Consider the following 9,537-nt stretch of genomic DNA (forward strand, 5'->3'; position numbering starts at 1 on the left):
TTCTCTTTGTCAGGAGTCAAGAAGATGTGACTTTACTGTTAATTTCCTTTCTGTTTGTATCCGTTTCTTTCAAATCAAAACCTATAGTGGCTGATTTTAATATAGATACATGGGCCAACGTTGTAGCTTAGTTTGGATTTAGTAGTACATGTGTGACTCCAAGAATCCTATGGCCCGGTTTCACAGAACAGGCTTAAGCCTAGTCCCAGACTAATATGATGTTTGAGCTGGTCTAATTTGAAGTCACTTGCACAGATGTATCTTAAAATAGTCATAGAATTAGCATGTTGTGGTTTAAGCAAAGCCAATTGCAAGATTGTGGATTAGAGCTACTCTTGGACTAAATTGAAGATTCAATTAATCCTGCAAGGAGGCAGGTTTAATTTAGTGAAAGGGAGCACTGATAGATTGGGAGGATGGAGTATTTATAATATCTTAATGAACAATGACATTCACTACAAGGCCAGCCCGGCAAATACTTTCAGAGAGGAGACATCCATTGAATCAATTTGATGATCAGTGCTACAGCTGTGCTGCACAATTTTCCGAAGCAGCAAAACTGTCCTGTCATTTGCATTGAATTCATTCCAAATGGCAGCCCTAGCACTCCTTACGTTCAATAGCAGCAGTGTGAGCTTTAGATTCAATTACCACAACTTGTTTCTGTAGATTACTCCAGGACTCCATAGTCTAGGATCAACTAAAACAGATTTAAGTTGCGCTCGTGCAAGCCACTTAAATGACCTTATCTTTACTAGGCCTAGTCCTAGCTTGATATAAATCTTATCTGTCTATATTTTTTAAATGTGATCAAACACAACATAGCCGTAGGATTATGTTTGATCCTGGTTTACCGAGACTTTCAGGGAATTTGCTTCTAAAAGTAAGAACCATAAATACTTTGAATGATGTGTAATCGTCAAATTAGTCAATGAATAAACTAATCATTAGCTGCTGCCCTGTAATTAACCGTTCTTACCAAATGTACTGTAATGGATTTAAAATTTAAAAAGAAGAAGTTGAAAGCACTGTTCCGCATACTATTCGAAAATGAATGCCACACATTGGCCTGTCAACTAATTATAGTCAGCTGGTCATTGGCTGCACTAATATAATTGATTTAAAGGGGACTATTCCCTCAGGATAAAAAGACCGGACGCGTTTTTCACCCTTACGATGTGTCAACAGTGTAAGCGTAACAATTCATCATGCCGTTTTCATTTCCCGGTGAATGCTTTAAAAAGAGCGTTTGTGACAGGAGGGCTCGTAAGTGCATAAATGTTTGCGTTATTACCGCCTGTATTGGCTACATTATATAAAAAGAAGAATGAAAATTGGATAAGGCTTGTCAAAGAGGTAAAGTGTTATTTATTGCAACGATACAAGGGTCTGGATTGGCTGTGCAGCATCACTGCAACGTCTCTTAATGAGCACCGTATCCATGCGCCCGTCTGTATTTACATCGTCAACACAAGCTCCATTTATCGCTACTCTGCTGCAGCACATGTATCGCATATCATATGAAATATTCAACTAATTGGCCATTCACCATCTTTGACTTCATGAATCCAGCCATCCATCCATTCTCTGTAAATATTGTAAATACTGAGTATTATATACCCTAACTTGGCTGTTTATTCACTTTGTTGTGTCCTACAATTCAATTAAAATGGTCGTGCAGAGGGTTGTGATCGAAAATGTATTCATCACTTTTTGGTTCATAATTACAAAAAAGTAAATTATGTAATAAATCAACTTTACTTTTTAATGGATTCACTGTTATTATCCATAATAATGCATTCAACTATTGTGTATAACAAAATAACACCATGATATATTTAAGTTGTATAGGAAAACAGTTTTAAAGTTAAATTAAAATACTGTGTAAAAAGTATAACCCATAAAGTAATGAGTCTAATCATGTGTCTATACGTTTTGATCTCTAAATTAAAAATTATTGTGTGGAAAATATTATAATATAGGATAACTTAGCAAAATAGATGGATAAGATATAGTACATAAAATAAAAATTCATGAACTTTGTTTTGTTCCATTATTAAACAAAAATACTGCAGCAAAATATGAAATCATTCATAATTAATACGTACAATACTGTATACATTTCCATCCATCCATCCATTATCCACCACTACTTATCCGGGGTCGGGTCGCAGTGGTAGCAGCTTTAGCAGGGAAGGCGTTCCCAGGCCAGCCAAGAGACAGAGGCTACGTTCACACGGCAGGGCGTGATGCCCAATCGGATTTTTTGTTAAATCCGATCTTTTTATGGACTGTTCACATTACAAAAACGAAAGCGACGCGCCCGTGATTTGACCCGCATGCGCAAAGAGCACGCGTCGAGTGATGTGCACCCAAAACAAACAACGTCACGATGCAAAGTTTACGGTAATAAATATGGCCCAGACTCAACGCAACGTTTTCCCTCCAGCCAAGCCGCAGAGGCAAGCGACCTTTTTCAGTGCGATACGCAAATTTAGCTGTGCCGATGCGGGCTACTGATTGGTGGGCTGGCGGAGTCCTTTCGCGGACGTGTTAGGAGTTGGATTCATGTGTCTTGCCTGCATAAATTATGCAAATTAAGCTGGATGACCAAACTTCTCACCCTATCTCTAAGGGAGAGCCCGGACACCCTGCGGAGGAAACTCATTTTGGCAAGTTGTATCCGGAATCTTGTTCTTTCGGTCACGACCCACAGCTCGTGACCATAGGTGAGGGTAGGAACGTAGATCGGCCAGTAAATCGAGAGCTTCGCCTTTTGGCTCAGCTCCTTCTTCACCACAACAGACCAATACAGAGTCCGCATCACTGCAGACGCTGCACCGATCCGCCTGTCGATCTCCCGCTCCATCCTGCCCTCGTAAACAAAACCTCAAGATTCTTGAACTCCTACACAGAGGCCACTCCACCCTTTTCCGATTGATGACCATGGTCTCCAATTTGGAGGTGCTGATTTTCATCCCAACCGCTTCACACTCGGCTGCGAATCGCTCAAGCAAGAGTTGTAGCTTGAAGAAGCTATCAACACCACATCATCATCCAGTTTTGGACAGTTTTGGTTTTCAACAATTTGTCAACTTCCCCACACACAAAAAAGGACATATTTTGGACTTAATCTGCTGCACAGGATTATCGCCATCTAACTAAAACGGATCCATCTCATACACAGATCATCTGCTGCTTTCATTCAATGTTAACCTGTCTTTTTCCAAATCCAACCCACCACGCATTATATATTTCCGCAAAATTAAGGACATTAACCCGGACAATCTTGTATCACTTAACAACCCAGTGCTGATAGTCTTTCTTCAACAGATGAGTTTCGTACACACTACAATTCAAACCTCTGTAACATTCTTAACACCCTGGCCCCACTCAAAACCCAATTTTATTTTTACTTTTTTCTCGCACAGCACCCTGGTTCACCCCCAACCCTCAGACAACTTAAAGCAACCTAAAGCAGTTGTTGTAAGGTGACCTTGAGTGTCCAGAAAGCTGCCTATAAATAAAATTTATTATTATTATTATCATCCACAAAAAGCAGAGATGCAATGTTTTGGCCACTAAACCCCCTCAACGCCTCGGCTGCGCCTAGAAATTCTGTCCATATAAGTTATGAACAGAATCGGTGACAAAGGGCAACCTTGGCGGAGTCGAAATGAATCCAACTTACTGCCGGAAATGTGGACCAAACTCTGGCACCGGTCCTAAAGGGACCAAACAGCCCGTAACAGGGGGCTTGTTACCTCACAATTCCGAAGCACACCCGACAGGACTCCCTGAGGGACACAGTCGAACGCCTTCTTCAAGTCCACAAAGCACATGTGGACTGGTTGCGCGAACTCTCATGCACCCTCGAGGTTCCTGCCGAGGGTGTAGAGCTGGTCCACTGGTCCACGGCCGGGAGGAAAACCACACTGCTCCTCCTGAATCAGAGATTCAACTTCCCGACGGACCCTCCTTTCCAGCACCCCTGAATAGACCTTACCAGGGAGAATGAGGAGTGTGGTCCCTCTATAGTTGGAACACACCCTCCGGTCCCCCTTCTTAAAAATGAGGACCACCACCCCAGTCTGACAATCCAGAGGCACTGTCCCCGATGTCCAACATTGCGTGTCAACCACGACAGCCCCACAACATCCAGAGCCTTTAGGAACTCCGGGCAGATCTCATGGCCTTGCCACGGAGGAGCTTTCTAACCACCTTAGTGACTTCGACCCCAGAGATAGGGGAGCCCACCTCAGATTCCCCAGACCCTGCTTCCTCAAAGGAAGACGTGTCGGTGGAATTGAGGAGGTCTTCGAAGAATTCTCCCCACCGATTCACAACGTCCCGAGTCAAGGTCAGCAGCACCCCATCTCTATTATACACAGTGTTAATGGTGCAATGCTTTCCTCTCCCGAGACGCCAGATGGTGGACCAGAATCTCCTCGCAGCCGTCCAGAAGTCGTTTTCCATGGCCTTGCCTCTTGACGGCATCGTCATGCCCACACCTGTTCTGCGCCTCTCACCGTGGGCAACTCCAGAGTGGAAGAGAGTCCAACCCCTCTAGAGAGGATTGGTACCAGAACCCAAGCTGTGTGTGGAGGTGAGTTCGACTATATCTAGTCGGAACTTCTCAGCCTTGCACGCCAGCTCGGACTCCTTCCCCCGCCAGAGAGGTGACAATCCATGTTCCAAGAGTTAGTTTCAGTAGCCAGGGGTCGGACCACCAAGGCCCCCCGCTTTTGACTGCCAGCCAGCTCACTGCGCACCGACACATTTGTACCCTCCCACAGGTGGTGAGCCCACGTTGCCTTTTCAGGCTGGGCCCATGGGGCTCGCCTTCGAGTACCACTTCCAGGTCTAGCTCCAGAGGGGGGCCCCGGTGACCCGCGTCCGGACAAAGGAAAACTGAATCCAATGTTTGTACTCATCATAAGAGGTCAGTGAACCATGCCTTTTCTGGTCACTCACCTAGGATCCGTTTGCCATGGATGACCCTGCCAGGGGCATAGAGCCCCAGATAACATGGCACCGAGGATCATTGGGACACGCAAACCCGTCTACCACGATAAGGTCATTACTCACTGAGGGGCTGTACACATTTATTAAATAAAACAATTGTCATTATAACTATTTAAAAGTTACATTAAAATACTGTACTTTATCTAAAATAAAATATCTATAATATTTTATTCAAATTATTCTAATTATATATAATATATTAAGTAAGTTATTATTATTATATTATTACTAGGGCCAGACTAATCGGCGGGGCGATTTAATCGGGCAATAGCTCTTATCTCTTTTAAAAACTGCAAAAATCTTCTTTAAAAAAACAACAACAACTAATTAAGACATTACATTACATAAGACAAAGATAATGACATTTATACACAGCCCCGAAATGAAAATGTTTGGCCGAAACCGAAAACCGAAAATGAAAAATGCTTGGCCGAAAACCGTAACGTCTAAAAAAAACAATGCAAATTTTTACTATCATTGCATTTATTATAATTAATTAATTTAAAATTATAATATTATTATAAAATATTTATTTAGCACTGGCATTTTAACCAAGCACAATGTAAATTGAAATGTGCCCATACCGCAGACATGTTGGCTAATTATTAACATTAACACCAAACGAGGGTTGAGCATTTTCTGGCGGTGCGATTGCACATGTATAGTCAATGTAGCTCGCACAGGCGGGCACGGATGCGTGCGGCGGGACAAGGTACTGCGCACTTAAAATCGGCACATTCAAGTATTCACCAACGTTTAAAAATAAATAAATACATTTGTTCGCACCAGCTAATCTGCTTTGGGAACGGACTGCAAAGTCACACACAGCGTCCTGTACAGGTCTGTCGCCACCCGGAGAAAGCGGTAAGTGTTTCCGTGTTTAAAACTGTTGATAGCAATAGTGCTAGCATTAGCTAAAGTATTTAGCACGGCCACCAGGATGCCGGTGGAAAAGTGGAAGCATTCGAGGGGCTCTTATTAAAAAAAAAAAAAAAAAAGGGACGACGCTGCAGCAAAAATAGTGGCTCATCTGTACTGCAGTACATGGCAGTTCTGCCTTTTTTTGACCTGCTTAAATGTTGTAAGCGAAGCGACGCCCCTCTCCTCCGGTTTGCGCAATGACCCCGGGAGCTGCTGTGACCGACCAGTGGAAACTCACACGGTGAAAAGCCAGCGAGAAGAGAGGCGGACACTCACCCCCGCGTTCGCTGCTTGCGTCACCACAACCTATTTCGTCCATATACTTTCGGTTTTAATTTTATTTCAGTAGAATACTGAAAATGGCAATTTTCGGCCCAAAATTTTTGGTGGCTGAATATTCGGTGCATCACTACAAATAATAAAAAAATTAAATAAATAATTGTACATAGATCAATCACACACACATTTATAAACTAAAATGATTTGTTCGCACAATTATGAAAAAAAATACATTAAACATACAGCATTACAATCATTTTAAGGAGAAAAAAAAATGGCACGGCGGTTGACAGAAATGTCCACAGAAGGGGCTGCTGTCTTTCTACGTAGGTGAAACCTGAATTGTACTTAGGCATGTGAAGCATGTGTCTCTCGCCTCTGCCCTCTTTTACACACATGGGCACAGTTCCTATAACACCAAACTGTCGTTAACTACTCGTTTTATTCCAGCCTTACTGGCAAAAGACAGCGCTCCCTGCCACCTAATGGCCTTGTGTCATGCTCGTGGCAGCTTGGGAAAAAAAAGAAGAAATCCATCGTATCTCTTCGACTAATTAGCAGTAAGGAGAGACCCCCGTCACATTCCGAGCATAACAATGAAGCCTGGCGGCATGAATTAGCAGTGAGAGCCTGGCTCGGAGGGGCAAAACGGCCACTTTAGATGGCCAGTCGTCCTTTTTAAGAAACTTCTCAGTGCTGGGAGAAAAAGCGACTAATGAGCGGTCTCCAGTTTGAAGACTCCAACTCCTGCCAGCTCGGGTCAGGCCCGCTGGACCGGCCACTCCAAATGTAACAGGTGTGGGATACGGTCATTCCCAACCAGGGTTCCATCACAAATTAATATGCAGTGAGACATACCTCTGGAAAATTAGCCAATTTCAATTAATTTGTCCAAAGGTTGTCTCTTTGTTTATCTATTTATGTCAGCGACGTATAGTGACAGGTAAAACAATTGAATGCTCTTCCATTTGATGGCAGAAGGTTCAATTTAGAAGGATGGGAAACACAGCGTTAAGTAGTCCTTACTCCCTGATGGAAAAGTGACTGGATGGTAATGTATTTATTTATTTATTGAACCACAAAAACATGGTGCGATTGTTGAGGAAGAAGTGAATTGCAGCAAAGACAAGAGATGTGCGAGAATAAATGCAAGAGTATGGAAACTGTTGGCGATATTAGCGTCTCATTCACCGATTGCAATTCGGTGACAGAGACTCTTCACACTTAGCTTTATAGCCTTGGGTACATTGGAAATGAGAATAAAAGTACAAATATATGCATACATGTTTTTTCCTTCCAATTCTTCAGTGAGGATGCAGAATCATCTCTGACCTAACGAGCGGCTTAAAGAGCTCATTTTAGCCGAGCTGTAAAAGAGAGGTGAAGACGAAGACACCCCCGGAGAGACGCTCCCCAGGGACATGTAGGCTGTGACTCCAAGGCAAGCTCTTTAAGTCCACGGCTATAATTATGATGTAAGGAAACACGGCGATGAATAAAACATAGCATGGGGGGCCTTGACTGTGTGAAGTTTGCAGCGGCCTTAAAAGTCTCCTTTCATGCATTTTTTATTACCGGCTAAATAAAAAAAGAAGGATGCCATGAAGAAAACAGAGTTCATGTGGCGTCCAATGCCAAATACAACCAGAATGAAATCATACAGTACGAGAGTTTTAAAAGGAAAAATAGTTGAAATAATTCCTACTAATATTAGAATATTACATGAAAAAAACAAGATTAAAAAATAAAGTAATAAAAGTACGTTCATGAGAATAAAGTCAGAATTGTACAAGAAAAAAGTTTTGTTTTGTTTTTTAGATTCAAAATGGAATATTAAAGCAATCAGTCACACACGAGGAGTGCTTCAGTCAAGGTTTTGTGCTACCGATTCAGATCATCAATGATTGATATAGGCCGATACCGATTACATGGTTTCGCTGCACATTTTTCCATTTTAGCGCTGCCCACTTACAAATATTTTCATAAACAAGTTAGACTTTTTTTTAGAATAAAGCCATAATATTATTAAAAAAAACCATTTAATTGTGAGAAAAGGGGGGCTGTAATACTATGAGAAAAATGCTGTAATAAATCTATGATGATTTTTAGAAAAAAAAATGGAATGGAAGTGGAAATGCAAATCAAATGTATTATCAACGCATATGTACAGAGCAATGAAATTCATTTTACGGTTCAGAATTTATTACATTTGAAACGTATGGAGGTAAATATGGTGCAAAACTAACTTGTAAAAAATGTTTTGTATCTGTAAAAGTCGTGATTTGTACCTGTAAAAAAAATGTGTGCCTGTAAAAAAATAAAATAGTACCTGTAAAAAAACATGTGTATGTGTAAAAAAAAAAGAAGTGTATCTGTAAAAACAAATTTGTACCTGTAAAAGTCATGATTTGTACCTGTACACATTTTTTTTTGTATCTGTACAAAAAGTGTAAATTTGTATCTGTAAAAGTTGTGATTTGTACCTGTAGAAATGACAACTTGTAGTCAAAGAAGTCGCCACTAGGAGTCACAAGTGGTTTTTCTGCTGCTGTCCAGTGACGTGAGTTTTGTCCCATTTATCTCGCTACAAAAGGTGCGTCCTCTTCTTCCAAAATGACGCGTAAACTGGTGTGGCTACTCCGTTTGTTTGGAATTGCGGACTTGTGCATGGGCGTCATTTGAGTTCAACCCACGGTCGTTCGCTCAGCCAATGAGGTTGAGGTTTAGCCCGCCCAAATCCTCTAGAGCCCGCCCTCTTCTTCTACGAGTACAAATCACGGCGCTCTACAAGTACGAATCAGTTTTGCACCTTTTGTAGCGAGATAAATGTGGCAAAACTCACGTCACTGGACAGCAGCAAAAAAAACACTTGTGACTCCTAGTGGCGACTTCTTTGACTACAAGTTGTCATTTCTACAGGTACAAATCACAACTTTTACAGATACAAATTTACACTTTTTGTACAGATACAAAAAAAAATATGTACAGGTACAAATCATGACTTTTACAGGTACAAATTAGTTTTTACAGATACAAATTAGTTTTTACAGATACAAATTTGTTTTACACATACACATTTTTTTTTACAGGCACACTTTTTTTTTTTACAGGTACAAATCACGACTTTTACAGATACAAATTTAGACCTTTTTCTACAGGTACAAATTTTTTTTACAAGTTAGTTTTGCACCATATTTACCTCCATAGAAACGCCCACTACTCACGATAAAACAAACAGAAGATGGAGTAATAAATTAATTTAAACAACTTTTATGTTTACTCTATAATCGACCACCGCCATTTGGGCCATTG

The sequence above is a fragment of the Leptonotus elevatus genome, chromosome 1, assembly GCF_054856555.1.
Source record: "Leptonotus elevatus isolate MCC_2025b chromosome 1, RoL_Lele_1.0, whole genome shotgun sequence".
In the NCBI taxonomy this organism is placed as follows: domain Eukaryota; kingdom Metazoa; phylum Chordata; class Actinopteri; order Syngnathiformes; family Syngnathidae; genus Leptonotus; species Leptonotus elevatus.